The sequence below is a fragment of the Bos mutus genome, chromosome 20, assembly GCF_027580195.1.
Source record: "Bos mutus isolate GX-2022 chromosome 20, NWIPB_WYAK_1.1, whole genome shotgun sequence".
Classification (NCBI taxonomy): Eukaryota; Metazoa; Chordata; class Mammalia; order Artiodactyla; family Bovidae; genus Bos; species Bos mutus.
This window is the reverse complement of record NC_091636.1, coordinates 28,649,385-28,668,147: the sequence shown is the minus strand read 5'-3', so window position 1 is coordinate 28,668,147 and position 18,763 is coordinate 28,649,385.

Below are 18,763 nucleotides of genomic sequence, written 5' to 3'. Positions count from 1 at the left end.
CTGATGCCGTCATTACTATGCACAAAGCATATGTAAGAGCCAAGCTACCTTTACGCTGGACCTGCATCCTCAGCAGTTCATTTAGCCAACATGATAAACTTGCCAAGTCTCTTAGCCTTGTGCTTCCATTCTGGGGCACAACCCATCATCTCCCTGCAAAGCAACCTTTCAATTGATCCATGGTTTATATTGCCTGTTTAGGGATATATTTCTGCTATTTTTATAGAATACTCTCAGTCAAGTATTATTATTGACTGGATTATTCTTAGTGACATACAATAAAAATAAAGTCACAGTCCCTGTCCTTCCTCATGACGTCTATCTGATATAGATTTTGCAGATGAATGAGGTGCATTGACTGATATTCTAGGTGCCCTGTGTATGTCATTAGGCTGAGGACTGGAATGTCCAGAGCATTTACAAGAGGAATCATTACCCCAGCACTGCCTACTTATATAAATAAATATTTGCCCATAATATGGCAGATTTATGAGCTGCATTTAATACTGTAATGAAAAAATCTATCACTGTGTGTGAGAGCGAGAGAAAGGAGAAGAGTTAAGGTTGCCATGGGAGCCTTTGGCACTTCAGAACCTTTATGATTACGAACAATAATTAGCAGTAATGCTTTACGGTGGCGAAGCACCTCATGGGCTCCTGATAATTGTAAAGTGTTTGGCAATTAATTCACCCTCCCTGAGATTCAGGTTGATGTAATTAACCCCACAAGGAGAAGCAGCCTCGGGGAAGCAGAGTCACGTGGGGAGAGTCACCCCTCATTGCAGTGGCACAAATAAAGGGGCCTCCCCAGCCCTTGCCCACACCCGCTCCATCACATATCTCTGCCACAGACCCCTTCCTGGCCAGAGGTACTTTGCTCATGGCTGGGTTGGGTCCGTGGGAATGCTTGCCTGCACTGTGGAGAGGCAGGTAGGATCAAAGCCCAGGCGTCAGTCAGGGTTTCATTTCCCTGGGCGTGGACAGGCAGCCCTGCACAGCTGTGGCAAGAGGAATGCAGAAAGCCACCTGGGGTAAAGGAAGCTGGAGATATGCTGCTTTGCTGTGATCAGCTAAATCTTCACGAAATCAGTACTCGTCTCTTTCCCAAGCAGCTGCAACCTGGTATAGGTCTTTAGTCAGCCAACTTCTCTATTTATTGTTTCATGACACAAACTTGCTGTTAGACACTAACAGGAAGCTGGAGAGAGCGGGTTGTCTTAAAACAAGGTGTTACTGACATTATATGAAGTGAAATGAAGTGCAAGTCGCTCAGTCGTGTCTGACTCTTTGCAACCCCGTGAACTGTAGCCCATCAGGCTCCTCCATGCATGGAATTCTCCAGGCAAGAATACTGGAGTGGGTAGCCATTCCCTTCTCCAGGGGAATCTTCCATACCCAGGGATAGAACCCGGGTCTTCCACATTGCAGGCAGATACATTTTCCCCATATGGCAGGGAAGCCATATGGATATCAGTTCAGTTCAGTTCAGTCGCTCAGTCGTGTCCGACTCTTTGTGACTCCATGAATCACAGCATACAAGGCTTCCCTGTCCATCACCAACTCCCTGAGTTCACCCAAACCCATGTCCATCAAGTTGGTGATGCCATCCAACCATCTTATCCTCTGTCTTCCCCGTCTCCTCCTGCCCTCAATCTTTCCCAGCATCAGGGTCTTTTCCAATGAGTCAGCTCTTCAAATCAGGTGGCCAAAGTATTGGAGTTTCAGCCTCAACATCAGTCCTTCCGATGAACACCCAGGACTGATCTCCTTTAGGATGGACTGATTGAATCTCCTTGCAGTCCAAGGGACTCTCAAGAGTCTTCTCCAACACCACAGTTCAAAAGCATCAATTCTTTGGCACTCAGCTTTCTTCACAGTCCAACTCTCACATCCATACATGACCACTGGAAAAACCATAGCCTTGACTAGACTGACCTTTGTTGGCAAAGTAATGTCTCTGCTTTTGAATATGCTATCTAGGTTGGTCTTAACTTTCCTTCCAAGGAGTAAGCGTCTTTTAATTTCATGGCTGCAATCACGATCTGCAGTGATTTTGAACCCCAGAAAAATAAAGTCTGACACTGTTTCCACTGTTTCCCCATCTATTTGCCATGAAGTGATGGGACCAGAGGCCATGATCTTAGTTTTCTGAGCTTTAAGCCAACTTTTTCACTCTCCTCTTTCACTTTCATCAAGAGGCTCTTTAGTTCTTCTTCACTTTCTGCCATAAGGGTGGTGTCATCTGCATATCTGAGGTTATTGATATTTCTCCCAGCAATCTTGATTCCAGCTTGTGCTTCTTCCAGCCCAGCGTTTCTCATGATGTACTCTGCATAGAAGTTAAATAAGCAGGGTGATAATATACAGCCTTGATGTACGCCTTTTCCTATTTGGAACCAGTCTGTTGTTCCATGTCCAGTTCTAACTGTTGCTTCCTGACCTGCATACAGGTTTTTCAAGAGGCAGGTCAAGTGGTCTGGTATCCCATCTCTTTCAGAATTTTCCACAGCTTATTGTGATCCACACAGTCAAAGGCTTTGGCATAGTCAATAAAGCAGAAATAGATGTTTTTCTGGAACTCTCTTGCTTTTTCGATGATCCAGTGGATGTTGGCAATTGGATCTCTGGTTCCTCTGCCTTTTCTAAAACCAGCTTGAACATCAGGAAGTTCAGAGTTCACATATTGCTGAAGTCTGGCTTGGAGAATTTTGAGCATTACTTTACTAGCGTGTGAGATGAGTGCAATTGTGCAGTAGTTTGAGCATTCTTTGGCATTGCCTTTCTTTGGGATTGGGATGAAAACTGACCTTTTCCAGTCCTGTGGCTCCTGCTGAGTTTTCCAAATTTGCTGGCTTATTGAGTGCAGCACTTCCACAGCGTCACCTTTCAGGCATATATGTATATGTCTATTTGTTGATGTTCAGTCACTAAGTCCTGTGTGACTCACTTGCGACCCTGGACTGCAGTCTTGTGACCCCATGGACTGCAGCCCACGAGGCTCCTCTGTCAGTGTATAGTATACTATAGTATAGTATATGTCTCTATACTATGTAAAGACATCTATGTCATTATATCATATTGTTTTATGTATATTGTATAAATATATTACATATATATGTGTATGTGGATATATCAGGTAAATCCCTAAAATAAGTGGGTCATATGCTTTGGCTTTATATCAACCAAACCTAGCTCTCCATTTTCTCCAAGAAAAATGGCTTATAACTCTGGAAAATATCACCCAACATCCCCTTTTGTTTCAACTTGAGTTTCCATAGGCTAGTTGAAACATTTCATTTTCTTCGTTGAAAGCTACTACCTTTTGTATCCGAAAGATTCCAGTGAGGAAAGGTGTTGGATTACTGCCACTGACAGACGCCACCCCATTTCCCAATCTCTGTCCAACCCCCCAGCCCCCCACCTCACACATTCTGGAGAAGGTTTGGTAAAGGATCACTGCCTGACTCAAGACGTGAGGGCCACAGATACACAAAGCTGGCATGGAGGACCCTCTCTGCCAGCGCTGTGCTGAGTGGGAAGACGACGTGAGCACGTTCCCTCAATGCTGTGGTCCTGTTAATACCTGCTCCCAAGAATAATACCTGATCTCATTAGAGGCCACAGCTGCACTGCCATTTGAGCCAGGGATACAGAGAAGAGATGAGGTAAGCCACATCTTTTACTTCACTCCAAGGAAGAATCTGCACAGCACAAGGCCTCTAGCATTTTTGAGAGAATGTTTTGTACCAGAAAAGCTAATTTGCTGTGATTTAGTTCCATTACATCTGGGAGATTTTTGCTTTATATTTATTTGGAGGCCAGTTTGGAGTCCTCTTTGGTGATTTTCCTCTATGCACCCAAGGAATTCTCTGAAACTTCTACCATGAATAACAAAACCCAAATGCAATGAGTAATACCTCTTGAGTAATAGTAATACCTATTACAATGAGTAATAGGCTTTCCTGGTGGCTCAGAGGGTAAAGTGTCTGCCTGCAATGCGGGAGACGGGGGTTTGATCCCTGGGTTGGGAAGATCCCCTGGAGAAGGAAATGGCACCCCACTCCAGTACTCTTGCCTGGAAAATCCCATAGACTGAGAAGCCTGGTAGGCTACAGTCCATAGGGTCGCAGAGTTGGACACGAACGAGCGACTTCACTTCACTTCACTTCAATACCTCTTGGGTTCTAGGAAAAAGAAGTGCTCGTGTGACATGAGAAGAGAGGGTCCTGAGTCATTTGCAAGTCCCCTGGCCAGGAATTCAGAGGGTGGGAAGGGGAAATGGAGGCCCAGGTGTGGGGCTGGGGTCTGGGAGAGAGGCGGGTGGGGTCATTCACATTCCACCTTCCACACTTCTCTCCTGTCTGGGACACTTACAAGTTTCTTTGTGTTGGCAAGAACAAATGTTGGTTATTTAGGATTCCTACTGCTTCTGAAGCAGCCAGGGGTACATTATTTGCTGAACTGGTGATGACAGGGAAGATGCAAGCTGCAGGAACAGGGCCAGAGCCAAGCAACAGATCAGACGGGAAGACACAGAGACGTCGTCTGGGAAGGTCTGAGAGGTAGACTAGGGGAGAATTAGAGGCTTCGTGGGGCAGGACCAGGGACAGAAGTGGAGCCTGTGGCTGAAGGCTGAGAAGTAAGACTTGAGGAAAGCAAAACCCAAATGAGGTTTCCTTCTTTCCCTCCCTCCAGCTCTCCCCCCTCCCTCCCTCCTTTCCTCTCTTTCTCATGAAATTCTCTGTTCTAGGCAATATAACCCCACTATAGACCATGATGGACATGAGTTTAAGTAAGCTCCGGGAGTTGGTGATGGACAGAGAAGCCTGGCGTGCTGCCGTCCATGTGGTCGCAGAGTCGGACACGACCGAGCGACTGAACTGAAGTGATAGACCATTAGTAAAGTCCACAGTTCTCACTAATGTCTCTTGGAGAGGGTTTCCTATTTAAGTGTTGCAGGAAAATGCTAAATCCTGCTTGGGGGTGACGTGAGGGAAAACTAGGAGACAGCTACATACATACCCACTGGGTTTCTATAGTCATAAAAGATGGTTGGCATAATGGAAGGGAGTAAGGAGAGATGGTGGAAGTTTGGAATTCTGACCCCACGTTCCTCCGCACCTACTAGCTGCCCTGGCCTTAGTCCTTCACATTCTGTAGTGTCCCCTCCCCCAACATTTCCCCATCGCCCTTCTCCCAAGAAGAGTCCACCCACACAGTATTCTCAGGGGCAGTGCCCAGGACTGGGGGCAAACACTGGCCCCAACACATGGGTCCATGCTGCCAGGGACCCAGCCGAAGGCAGCCCCAGCCGGTCATATGCTCTCCCAGGTGCCAGGGACAGCCAGCTAGGCCTGGCCCTTCCGATTCTGCACAAACTCGTTAGACAGGGGCTTCAGTGGGAGCCGGAAGTAGGAGAGCCATTCCCAGGGCAAGCAGCAGTGGTCTGGGCCATCTGGGCACCGGGAACAGAGGACAAAATGCTCTGAAACCCACCTTGGGTGCAGAAGCTGGCATAAAAGGAGGCAGACCCTCCTGCATATTCTTAACACATCTTTGCACATCGTCTCACAGTGCTCATCAAAAGGGCTTTTTTGAGAGATTAGGAAAGAAAAGAAAGAAAAGAAAAGCCAAGTGTTCACGCATGCAGTCTTCCTAATTAACACTGTAGGCCCAGAGGGATAGAGAAAGCACATCAGATTTTTCTGAAGCAGCTGTGCTCCCCACAGCAGTCTCTTCTCGGGGAAGCTTCAGGCTACTGCTCGTTGAGTCTCTGAATTTGGAGAGAGGCCTCTGACTGCTTCTGGTGAAGGGCTAGCTGACGTCTGGGGCAAAGTAGACATTCTCAAAGCCAGCCGCACAGGCAGCTGGAGTCTCGTAGCCTGGAATCAGAGGGGCCAAGCGCAGCACAAGGTCTTGTGCCTGCCCTCTGCTTTCATCTTCCCAACAACTCCGTTCAGCCTTTGCCTCCCTTGCCAGGGAGGACTGTCACTGCCCGTGGTCACACAGCAAGGAGGGGATGGACACAAAGTTGAAAGACAGATTTGTGCGGGGCTTCCCTGGTGGCTCAGTGGTAAGGAATCTTCCTGTCAGTGCAGGAGACACAGGTTCAATGCCCGATCCGGGAAGATCCCACGTGCCTTGAAGCAACTAGGCCAGAGCCGCAACTACGGAGCCACTGTGCTGCAGCTACTAAAGCCTGAGCACCCTACAGCCCCTGCTGCACAACAAGAGAAACCACTGCAACGAGAAGCTCCGCATCACGGATAGAGAGCAGCCCTGGCCCGCGGCAACTAAAGAAAAGCTCGTGCAGTGATGAAGGCCCAGCACAGCCAAAAACAAATACATAAAATTATATTTAAAAAGACAGGTTTGTCTGAATCAAAGCCCAACTGTCATCAGTTCCCGTCAGCATTCCACTAGCATGTTGGGCTCTGCCTCCCAGCTCACCCTGCTTTAGACACTGGGCTGGCCCTGGCATTGGTGGGGCTGGATTCACGCCTGATCATTATGGACATGATACCGTATGGGCGCTCCTTCACGAAGCTGTCCCTAACCCCAGGCCCCTCCTCTGTGCTCACAGCACACCCAGCGGGGACCTAGCAGGGTTCACCTTGCATCTGTTGCCATTATTGACTCAAGCTGCCTTTTGTGTAATTCTGTGAGCTTCTTGAGAGGAGAGGGATAGTAACTGTGTATTATTCCCAGCACCTAGGCAATGCCTGATACATAGTAGATGTTTATAGAATGAGAGAATGACCTAAATGGGTGACATTTCCTGAATAAATTAAGCAACAAAAGAACAATGGAGTTATTTGCAACCCCATGGACTCTTTGCAACCCCGTGGACTCTTTGTGACCCCACGGACTGTGGCCTGCCAAGCTCCTCTGTCCACGGGGGTTCTCCAGGCAAGAATACTGGAGTGGGTTGCCATGCCCTCCTCCAGCGGATCTTCCCAACCCAGGGATCAAACCCAGGTCTCCCGCATTGCGGGTGGATTCTTCACCAGCTGAGACACAAGGGGAGCCCAACGATGGAGTAGCTTTCTGCCATGGAGAGGGCACCAATTACTGAATCAGAAATCCGGCCTTCATGTCTAGCTACCTTTTCTAATAACTGTGTGCCTTTGGACAAATCACTTAGCCTTCTTGGGTTTCTGCTGCCTTGTCTACAAGTGGAGGCATTTGAAATTGAGCTCCCCAAGGTCGTATCCAAAGCTGATATTCTATGAGTTTAGGTTGAATAGAGTCCATCCTTTATGAAGCATCCTGCTCAAATAAGATGCTCCAATCTCAACGTGAAGAGATGGCCTTCCTCAGACCCAGAGTTCAAGGATTTCTTTCTTGGGCTGGGGAGCCTCACAGCTATGCCCCTACTCATCCCCATCCCCCACTCCTGGTGCCTTGGCTACTTCTCTGCCCAGGTACCAACATGTCCACCATATCCCCTTGGCTTGGTCCTCACTTCAAGTTGTTTCTAATTCAAGTTCCTCCCTAACTACTCACTTTATATGGATCTGGTCCTCAAGCTAATACCTCCCCCCAGGCCCCCACTTTGTGGGCAGGACCCACTCAAGAGCTTAAGCACCTCTAATTAGAATGTTAGCCTCCATCTTAAACATCTTAAAATGATTCCTAGGCTTTAGAAATGATGGTGTGGTTAGTCACCCAGAGCCAGACATTCTGAAGTGCAAAGTCAAATAGGCCTTAAGAAACACTACTGTTAATAAAGCTAGTGGATGTGATGAAATTCCAGTAGAACTATTCAAATCCCTAAAGGATGATACCATCAAGGTTTGCATTCATTATGGCAGCAAATCTGGAAGACCCAACAGTGCCCACAAGACTGGAAAAGGTCAAACGTCTTCCCAATTCCCAAGAAGGGTAGTACCAAAGAATGTGCTAACCATCAGACTATTGCATTCATCTCCCTTGCTAGTATGGTCATGCTTAAAATCTTTCATGCTAGGCTTCAGCATTATGAGAACCATGAACTTCCAGATGTCCAAGCTGGGTTTAGAAAAGGAAGAGGAACTAGAGATCAAATTGCCAACATTCACTGGATTATAGACAAAGCAAGGGGATTTCAGGAAAACATCTGCCTCTGTTTCATCGACTACGCTAAAGCTTTTGACTGTGTGGATCATGACAAACTGTGGAAAACTCTTAGCGAGATGGGAATACCAGACTATCTTACCTGTCTCCGGAGAAACCTGTATGTGGGTCAAGAAGCAACAGTTAGAACCCTGTATGGAACAACTGATTGGTTCAAAAAAGAGAAAGGAGTAAGACAGGCTGTCTGCTGTCACCCTGTTTGTTTAACCTATACGCTGAGCACATCATGAGAAAAGACAGACTGGATGAGCTACAAGCTGGAATCAAGATAGGTGGGAGAAACATCAACAGCCTCAGATATGAGGATGATACCACTCTAATGGCAGAAAGTGAAGAGGAACTAAAGAGACTCTTGATGAGGGTAAAGGAAAACAATGAAAGAGGAGGCTTAAGACTAAATATTAAAAAAAAAAAAAAACTAAGATCATGGCATCCAGCCCCATTACTGCATAGCAAATAGAAGGGGAAAAAGTTGGAAGTAGTGACAGATTTCCACTTCTCGGGCTTTAAAATCACTACGGATGGTGACTGCAGCCATGAGATCAGAAGACGATTGCTTCTTGGCAGGAAAGCGATGACACACTTAGACAGTGTGTTGAAAAGCAGAGACGTTACTCTGCCGACAAAGGTCTGTATAGTCAAGGCTATGGTCTTCCCAGTGGTCATATATGGTTGTGAGAGATGGACTGTAAAGAAGGCAGACGCCAAAGAATTGATGCCTTTGAACTGTGGTGCTGGAGAAGACTCCTGAGAGTCCCTTGGATAGCAAGGAGATCAAAGCAGTCAATCTTAAGGGAGATCAACATAAATATTCACTGGAAGGACTGATGCTGAAGCTGCAGTATTTTGGTCATCTGATGTGAACAGATGACTCATTGTAAAAGTCCCTGATGCTGGGAAAGATTGAGGGTAGGAGAAGAGGGCGTCAGAAGATAAGATGGCTGGATGGCATCACTGATACAATGAACATGAACTTGGGCAAACTCTGGGAGATGGTGAGGGACAAGGAGGCCTCGCGTGCTGCAGTCCATGGGACTGAGTGGAGTCGGGCATGACTGGGCGACTGAATAACAACAACAAAGGCTTGCAGCACATCAGGAAACCTTCATGAAAGGTCAATTTTTAAATTGCCCTTGTGAGGTGTTATTAATGGATTTGGGCAAGCAGACTGAAGGCCATGCTGCAATACAGATATTGCTAATTAACACCATCCTAGCAGGTACATACTAATTGGGCACTTCCTGTGCCTGAATTCACTCCCTTTATCAAGTGGCTTTGATAAGAGAATGTGAGAGCCGGCTGTGAAGTCGTTTGCAGGGCCACTTGCTCAGCCAATGCCCAGTGCATGCAGGCAAGCAGGTAGCTGGCAGAGCAGAGATGGAGCTTTTCAGACAGAAAACGCCCTTTCCACTTCCCATTGCCTGAGTTTTGCAGTGAAAATGGCCGGAGGCGTTTTGCAGTGAAATGATGGCAGAGACATAGCAACTGAGTCAGCAGTAATGTGGGAATTCTAGTTTCTGAACCTGACATACTTTGAAGAAAATGATTTAAATTTGTCTTTAAAATAGGGAGGGAGTCACCCTGAGGCTTATTTGCAAAGGGCTTTGTATTGCTGGAATAAGAGGAAGCCACCAAAACTGCCATGAGGAACCTGGAGGAGAAAAGGCCCAGGTTGTTAGGGTGGGGGTGGGGGGCGCAGGGTAGGTGATGCAGTGCCAGGCCTTCACACACACACACACACACACACACACACACACACACACGGGTGGCATGAGGACAAGGATCTGTCTGTTCCCCCTCCCTGCTCTGTCCAGGAGGGTCTGGAAGATTCCTGCTCTGTGTGGGGAGCACTCTGCAATGATTTGAGCTCTGACTAGCAAGCTTCCTGTCTCTGTTATGAGTCTGGATGGCCTCATGGCTGGATGGTCACAAAGGGGCTTCCATCACACAGATGGGCTCCACCACACGTGGACAAGAAGCTTCCATCTGACCCTGACATCAACCAGATATGCTCAGCCTCATAACTGTGACAGGGCGGCACTGATTTCCCACGTGGCTGGGGCACGGGAGTCTATCACAGGCCTGCGAGTCTTGGTTTTTCTAAATTCTTCCCACATTCATTGTTTATGGCAGATATATTGGTTCTCCATCACTTGATATCCAGATGTCACACCTGACCGAGCAATGCCCACACTCTAAGGATGCTAAAGAAGTTTTACATGACCCTGCCTGGGAGGATGTCTCAGAGGACCTAGGAGAATCCTCTTCCTGGTAGGGGGGACTCACCAGTCGTTGGATAGTTCCATGGGGAATGGATGATGAGAAGAATCCTGCAATTCACAGCCATCTGCCTACAGTTAATTGTTTGTGTCCTTTATATACAGAAAAGTACACTTGTGTCCTTGATTCATGTTCCCACCAAACACTACTACACAATGTGTAAGAACCATCCTGCCCTCAGTGGCTTAAAATCTTGGGCCATAAAGCAGCACGTGTGCAGGGAAGAAATTAGAGGACAACCAGACATACAACTTTGTGGAAACAGCCCTATGGGGTGTTGAAATGAAAGGCAGGCATTGGTCAGGAGGGTCAGGCAAACCACACTCAACATTTCAGTCCTGCTCTGTATTAGCTCAGTCATCTTGGATGGTTACTTAATCTCTCTGAGCCTCATTTTCCCTCTGTGTAAAATGGGAATAAGAATATTCATCTTTCTGAACTCTTTTAAAGATTACAGGTAATATACATAAATTACCATCTAGTGATAACATTCTCATGATGCAGAGTACATCATGAGAAACGCTGGGCTGGAAGAAGCACAAGCTGGAATCAAGATTGCCAGGAGAAATGTCAATAACCTCAGATATGCAGATGACACCACCCTTATGGCAGAAAGTAAAGAAGAACTAAAGAGCCTCTTGATGAAGGTGAAAGAGGAGAGTGAAAAAGTTGGCTTAAAACTCAACATTCAGAAAATGAAGATCATGGCATCTGGTCCCATCACTTCATGGGAAATAGATGGGGAAACAGTGGAAACAGTGTCAGACTTTATTTTGGGGGGGCTCCAAAATCACTGCAGATGGTGACTGCAGCCATGAAATTAAAAGACACTTACTCCTTGGAAGAAAAGTTATGACCAACCTAGATAGCATATTCAAAAGCAGAGACATTACTTTGCCAACAAAGGTCTGGCTAGTCAAGGCTATGGTTTTTCCAGTGGTCATGTATGGATGTGAGAGTTGGACTGTGAAGAAAGCTGAGCACCGAAGAATTGATGCTTTTGAACTGTGGTGTTGGAGAAGACTCTTGAGAGTCCCTTGGACTGCAAGGAGATCCAACCAGTCCATCCTGAAGGAGATCAGTCCTGGGATTTCTTTGGAAGGAATGATGCTAAAGCTGAAACTCCAGTACTTTGTCCACCTTATGCGAAGAGTTGACTCATTGGAAAAGAGTCTGATGCTGGGAGGGATTGGGGGCAGGAGGAGAAGGGGACGACGGAGGATGAGATGGCTGGATGGCATCACTGACTTGATGGATGTGAGTTTGAGTGAACTTTGGGAGTTGGTGATGGACAGGGAGGCCTGGCGTGCTGCTATTCATGCGGTCGCAAAGAGTCGGACACGACTGAGTGACTGAACTGAACTGAACTGAACTGATAACATTCTTACAGTGTTTATTGTCTGCCAGGTACTGTGAAGTAGATTCACTCTATGAGGTAAGTAGTATTTGTTGTTTAGTCACTAAGTCATATCCGACTCTTCTCCAACCCCACGGACAGTAGCCCACCAGGGATTCTGTCCATGGGATTCTCCAGGCAAGAATACTGGAGTGGGCTGCCATTCCTACTTCAGGGGATCTTCCCAACCCAGGGATCCAACCCACATCTCCTGCATTGCAGGCGGATTCTTTACCACTGAGCCATCAGGGAAGCCCAGATGGTAGAATTTTGAACTATGATAACTTGCTTCTGTCTAATTTGGGGTGCCCATCCCCAATATATAAAACAGGAGTCTGAGGCTCTAAGATGTAAGTAACTTGCCCAAGGTCAGCAGCTAGTAGGTGACAGAACCCAAACATATACCAAGACAGACTGGCTAAACACAGCCTTAAACACTGCACTACATTGACTGATGCAGTCGGCGCTTAATAATCTGTCATTGTTCCTAACAGGACCAGCATCCCCACCAAGACTACACAACCAGCACTAGTGTGCGCTGGGCAACCTGGCGGAGTCCCATCAAGAGTAGCATCCAGAACTAACAATCACCATAGCGTGCTTTTTTGATGCTGGTTAGGTGGGAGGAATAGAGGACACACCAGGTCAGGAGAGTGGGGCCAAAGACAGCAGGGCCGTCTCAGGACAGCCCTGAGAGAGACAGGGCAGGCCTGCCTGGGTGAAGTGCGCCACGCGCTGGGAGCCGTGAAAAATGCCCCGGAGCAGCGGGGCAGGGGCCAGAGCGTGGAGGCTCCTGAGACCCACATAGAAGACGGACTGGACTCAGTGACAGCCATAGGAGGCCAGGCCAGTGCTCAGGCCGGGTGATGTGACATGCTGAAATAGAAGCTGTATTTTAGAAATCAGCTAAAGAGCAGAGAGACCAGCCTTGGCAGGAAGGCCAGCAAGGACATTGCTGGTAACAATGACGTCTAAAGTGATGACACCATGAAATTAGAGAAAAGGGCAGATGAGTGTCATTACAAGGGTCTAAATTCAGTGAAGGAGACAGAGTGAATGGAAGGGAATGAGAAGGAAACTTTAAAAGATGCCGCCAGCTTTACCAGTGATAACTGTTCAAAGAGCTATAGCCGCATTTTTCAACTTTCACTTTTCCGTGAGTTCTCACCTCTGCTCCGCGCGGTACGCAAGCATTTATAAAGCAAGTGCAGTCTGTGAGATCTGCACATGATGAGCAGCTGGGGAACATGCATGATGTGGGCCTGAGGTCTGACCTCAGAGCGTAGGATCCTTTCCTCTGGGAAAGCAGACCAGAACCACACACCGTGTCTGTGGCTCTCTGAAGCTCTTCCAAGATATGGGCAGCATATTAGCCAAGACAGAGGAAATAAGAGGCTCTCTGAAAATCCTTTGTTAACATCCTTCTGTTTAGAAATCACAACAGCTTGTTCTTTTGAGGCGACCCATCTGCCCACACATTTTCTAAAGGAAATATGGGAGGAGAGCTTGACATTTGTACCCAGATAAGGTGAAAAGTGGTGGAGAGTAAGTGTCACGGGGCTCTTAGTTCCTGCCCTTGGTGAGACAAGAAACTGGTCAGAACACTCCGTGTTCTCAGAACCCAATTGCAGGGTTAGTTGTTGCTAACTCAGAGCTCAGCTGCAGGCCATTTGTTGCAAACCCCTCTGCAGTCTGTCCCTGTTACTGAGAGAGACACCAGCTCTGAGATTTTGAGACTGTTTGGAGGGCTGAATGATCCCACCTTTGCACAGACAGCTGAAGCAACATGGACAATGTGTATGTGTTAGTTGCTCAGTCCTGTCTGACCAACCCCATGGACCTCAGTCCTTGGCGACCCCATTGACTGTAGACTGCCAGGCACCCCCATCCATGGAACTCTCCAGGCAAGAATACTGGAGTGGGTAGCCATTCCCTTCTCCAGAGGATCTTCCCAACTCAGGGATCAAACCTGCGTCTCCTGCGTTGCAGGCTGATTCTTTACCATCTGAGCCACCAGAAAAGCCTCAAATACTGGGAACTGAAGAAAGAGCAGGTGAAACCCTTCGTGCAAGTGAAACCTTTCATTCAGACTCAGCTTCTTGGTATCTTCTATCCCACCTCCCTGTGGCCATCTCCCCCGTGGGCCCGACTCCTCTTCTGGGGATGGGAGAGGCTAGGGAATCTCCCCCAACCTGGTAACAAACTCCAGAGGCATGTGGGCCAGAGACGATAAGGGAGATCCTCAGAGGAGAGGCCCTGCTGGGTCCAGCCGAACCCCCACACAGCAAGTCTGTTTCCTTCTAATCAGCCAAGCTGGCTCCCAGGCCAGGAGAAATTAGATTAGTCTGACAAGATTTGGGCTGTCAGAAAGCACATTTTATTTTTACCCTCAAGCCTGTGATCTTCTAGGTGTCTGCAAATTGGGGAATTATTTTTACCCAGATGTAGAAATCAAGTTATTCCACTTTGCCTTCCTGCATGCACTTCCCACATGGTGTTGGCTCTGCTGGTTGGAGTAGCCTGACCTCTGCAGAGTCAGAGCTGAGCTGGAATCTTGCCTGTGCCACTTTCAAGCTATATGTTATTCTGGGTGAGTCTTTTTAACCCTCTCTGGAACTCAACCTCCTTATCTGTAAAACACACAGGGTTAGAGATGGCCTCTATGGTACCAAAGAATAAAAGGATAAAGCTTTTTAAAAATGCACCTGTTTTAATACAATCTGTTTTGCCTTTTCACCCTCCCATTTGTGAAAAGGGCAGCATCTTATTTCTGTAGATCCAAGGATATTTACCATGTTTTGGAAACGTATTGTCTTTACCAAATGGAGGGATGGGTGATGGAGGAAAAATTAAGAAACAGAGAATGCAAGAAATGAAATGGTCCAGTTTGTAGAGACTGAAACATCCAGACTGTAGCTTTAAAGGCTGCGCTTTACAGGCCACCCTCCACCTCCCCACTGGCTCTCTCATTTACACCTGGCAGGAGTACCTCTTAGCCCTCAGGCTCCATAGAAGCACCATCTCAAGCTCCATCTCTCAGGCTCTGCCTCCCCAGTGATTTGACATCCTCAGGGTTGAGAGCAAATGAGTCAAGCTGCGAGGACACGAGATGGTCTTGCTGGACTTTCGGAGGGACACAAGGGTGGTAGTACAAGAATCCTGCCCTCCTGACCAGCCCATAGAGATCAACAGCACGATAAAGTGATTTGCAGTCAGTACAGACTTCGTGGGGCAATCACCCGCTTTCTAGCACTTGGGAGGAGGGAGGTCAGGGGAGCCAGAACAGGTATGCACAGGAAACACCAGCCATGCGAAGTGCTCCAAGAGCCAAGAAAGAAAGAGCATGTTACCTCTAGCACTGACGTTTGTGGCCGCATCATTCATTCATGCCTTTCTTCTACCAAGACTCCAACTTTGTTTTTTTTTTTGCAAAACTGTTTTGGTTATTCTAGGTTTTGCTTTTCCACACAAATTTAGGAATAGCTTGTTACTTTCTATAAAAGAAAATAAAAGGTTTACATTTTTATAGAAATTATAGAACAGTACGGAAATAACTGCCATCTTAACACTGCTGTGCCTTCCAATCCAGGAATGTGAAGTGCTTCTCTCCATTTAGTTAGGTCAAATCTTCTCTGATTTCCCTCAGCAGCATTTTGTAATTTTCAGCATATAATCTTGCACTTCTTTTGTCAAATGTATTCCTAAGTATTTTATCCTGTTTAATGGTATTGTGAATGAGATTGTTTTCTTTCTTTTACCAAAAGCTACAAAGAAACAGGTGCACTAAGCAGAAATAGAGTCACAGATGCAGAGAACAAACTTCTTACCAAGGGGGAAGGAGGCGGGTACGAACCAGGAGATTGGGACTAACATATGCACACTCCTAAGTATAAAACAGTTAACTAATGAGAACCTACTGAGTAGCACAGTGCTCTGTGGTGACCTAAATTGAAGGAAATCTAAAAAAGAGTGGATAAATGAATATATATGACTGATTCACTTTGCTGTATAGCAAGAAACTAACAGAACACTGTAAAGAAACTCCAATAAAACTCCAATAAAAATTAATAGCAATAAAAAAATAAGACTAAGATTTTTGGAAAAAAACTCAAAATTTTGTTTAAAAATGTAGGGATATACTTGAAAGCTATTTATTCGCTTAACTACTTTTTGGTTCATATAATAAAGATGTTTTGACAATTTGCTTTAATGTATATGGATATGTGTTGTTTTTTGTGGGTGTGTTACTTTTAAAGGAATTTTATTTTTGAAAATGGTTTTGAACAGAACTATTCAGTTCCGTCAATATTATACAATTAATTTGTCAGCCAACAAATCAATTTTTTTCAAGAATTAGAGAAAAAGAAGCAGGTGCCCTAGTATCTCTAACAGATGACACAGGAGAACAGTAAAGAAAACAGAAGGGAAAAAAGAAAAAAAAGCAACAATAGCAAAACAGAGAATTCCAGAGACTTAGCAGCAGCAGTAGCAGCGTCGAGGACCATTCAGCGAAGGGTGAGCAACATCACACACCTCAGAAGACACTGAATGTTAGCAGCCTGTGATAATTAGCCTCCCAAGAAAGAAAAAAATTAAATTAGGTTCAGTGACTGCTAGTCAAGAAAAATAAAGATATGCATCTGTCTATCCACCTGACATGGTCATATTTTTAGAGTTTAACATTTGCTAGAACACATTGTTCTCTCCTAGAAGGCTCGTTTGCTCGGAGATGCTCCCTGAAGTATCACTGTCTTCTCTTTCCCCTGAATCCAGGGTCACCCCGGCAGCCACCAGGGCCACCAGGCCTTTTCCCAGTGGTCCCTGGGGTTCTCTGTATCGTAGAACCTTTTCAAGTTAATGTGCCTTCATTAACTTGAGAAAATCATCTCCTGCCAACACTGAGGAGACTGCTGAATCTGGATGGAGGTCTGATGCTGCCTGTCTGTGTTCTCGGCACAACAGCCTGTGAGCCAGGCCCAGGGAGAAAATTATGCAAAGGAAATTAATACTGCGAATGGCCTCCTATCTGAAGGGAGAAGAAAGGCAGCTGAAGCCATTAAAGTGAGTTAAGTGCTCAAAGACACAGCACTGTCCCTACCCCTGGGGCAGGCTCTCTCTGTCTGCCAGCTTCCCAGCAGCTCGGATGGAACAGATGGGCAAGGCCCCCGGGAATAAGGAGGCCAGGGTGTGCAAGAAGCAAATGCCGGCCAGTCCTCTGCAGAGCTCCAGGGAGGAAACAGCCCCTGGGGTGGGGATGGAGAGGAAAGCCAGCTGTTCCACAAGGTCCAGGGACCCTGCAGCATGACCCTGAGAGAGGCAGGTGATCGATGTAGGAGCCCCTTCTGTTTCCATTGGTGACATTCAGGGTATGAACAGGGTGCCGCTCTCTCACTCTACTGCAGATCCCAGAGCAGAGGAGAGAGTGGAAGGGAAAGACAGAGAATGCATGTGAGCAGCAAAGATGCCATGTCATCGCTGAGCCTCCAGGCAGGACTGGGCTCTCCCCTGGCCCGGGGGTCCTTAGAGGATGTTCATGCCTCCTCCCATTTCCCGGTTGCATCTGACCCCTGTCTCCCCAGGCCCATTCTTCCTCTCCATTTCTCCTCTTGACTTCTCACAGGCATCCCTATAGCAAACAGCCAGAGCAAGCACCAGGCCGCAGTCGCGGTTCACAGCAACCCATGTGAATCAGAGCCGCCCCCATCTCCATTTGAAGGAGCCACTCAGCCTGCCTAGCTAACCCAACCCGCAACTGCTGAACCAGGTCCAGGCAGACTCAAAAGTGCTGACTCTGGGCTGCAGGCTCTGGTTTCCAACCCAGGTGGCTGCGGGGGCGGGGGTGGGGGTGGGGTGAGGAGGTGGGAATTACATGCTACTTTGCCTCTTAGCGAGCAGGAGGGGCCCAGGCCTGGGCGGGCCCAGTTGCCTGCCCCAGCCCCCCACCCATATGCATCAGAGCACTGGCTGAGCCTTTATTTACTCAGCTGATCTAACATCAAGGGCTTCCCTTATGGCTCAGCTGGTTAATAATCTGCCTGCAATACATCAGGGAGACCTGGGTTCAATCCCTGGGTTGGGAAGATAATCTGGAGAAGGGAAAGGATACCCACTCCAGTATTCTGGCCTGGAGAATTCCATGGATTGTAGAGCCCATGGGATGGCAAACAGTCGGACACGACTGAGCAACTTTCACTGACCTAACATCAAACCAGGGTCAGGAGAAGGCAAGAGTGTGAGAGAGTCAATTCCTAGGCAGGTTGATAAGAAGTCTGGGGTCCCTGAGGAGAAAGAAGTCTGGGGTCCCTGAGGAGAAAGGAGTATGGGGCTCTTGAAGCACAGACAGTGGTCTGGAACTCTCAAGGAGGAGGAAAGAACAAACATCTTTTTTTTCCCCTACATTCCTTAATCACATAAAATGTTTTTTTTCTTTAAGCCTGGAACTGATGATTACACAACAAACAACTCAGTTTAAACTCTGTACTACGGATTATATAACAACAATGTATCTGGCTTGAGGACAGTTTCTTCTTCCTGAAAACCTTCTGGCTAATCCTGTTATCTTAAAATGTAAATTATGGGAGTGGGTCTCAAATCAGATCAGATCAGTCGCTCAGTCCTGTCCAACTCTTTGCAACCCCATGAATCACAGCACGCCAGGCCTCCCTGTCCATCACCAACTCCCAAAGTTCACTGAGACTCACGTCCATCGAGTCAGTGATGCCATCCAGCCATCTCATCCTCTGTCGTCCCCTTCTCCTCTTGCCCCCAATCCCTCCCAGCATCAGAGTCTTTTCCAATGAGTCAACTCTTCGCATCAGGTGGACAAAGTACTGGAGTTTCAGCTTTAGCATCATTTCTTCCAAAGAAATCCCAGGGCTGATCTCCTTCAGAATGGGCTGGTTGGATCTCCTTGCAGTCCAAGGGACTCTCAAGAGTCTTCTCCAACACCACAGTTCAAAAGCATCAATTCTT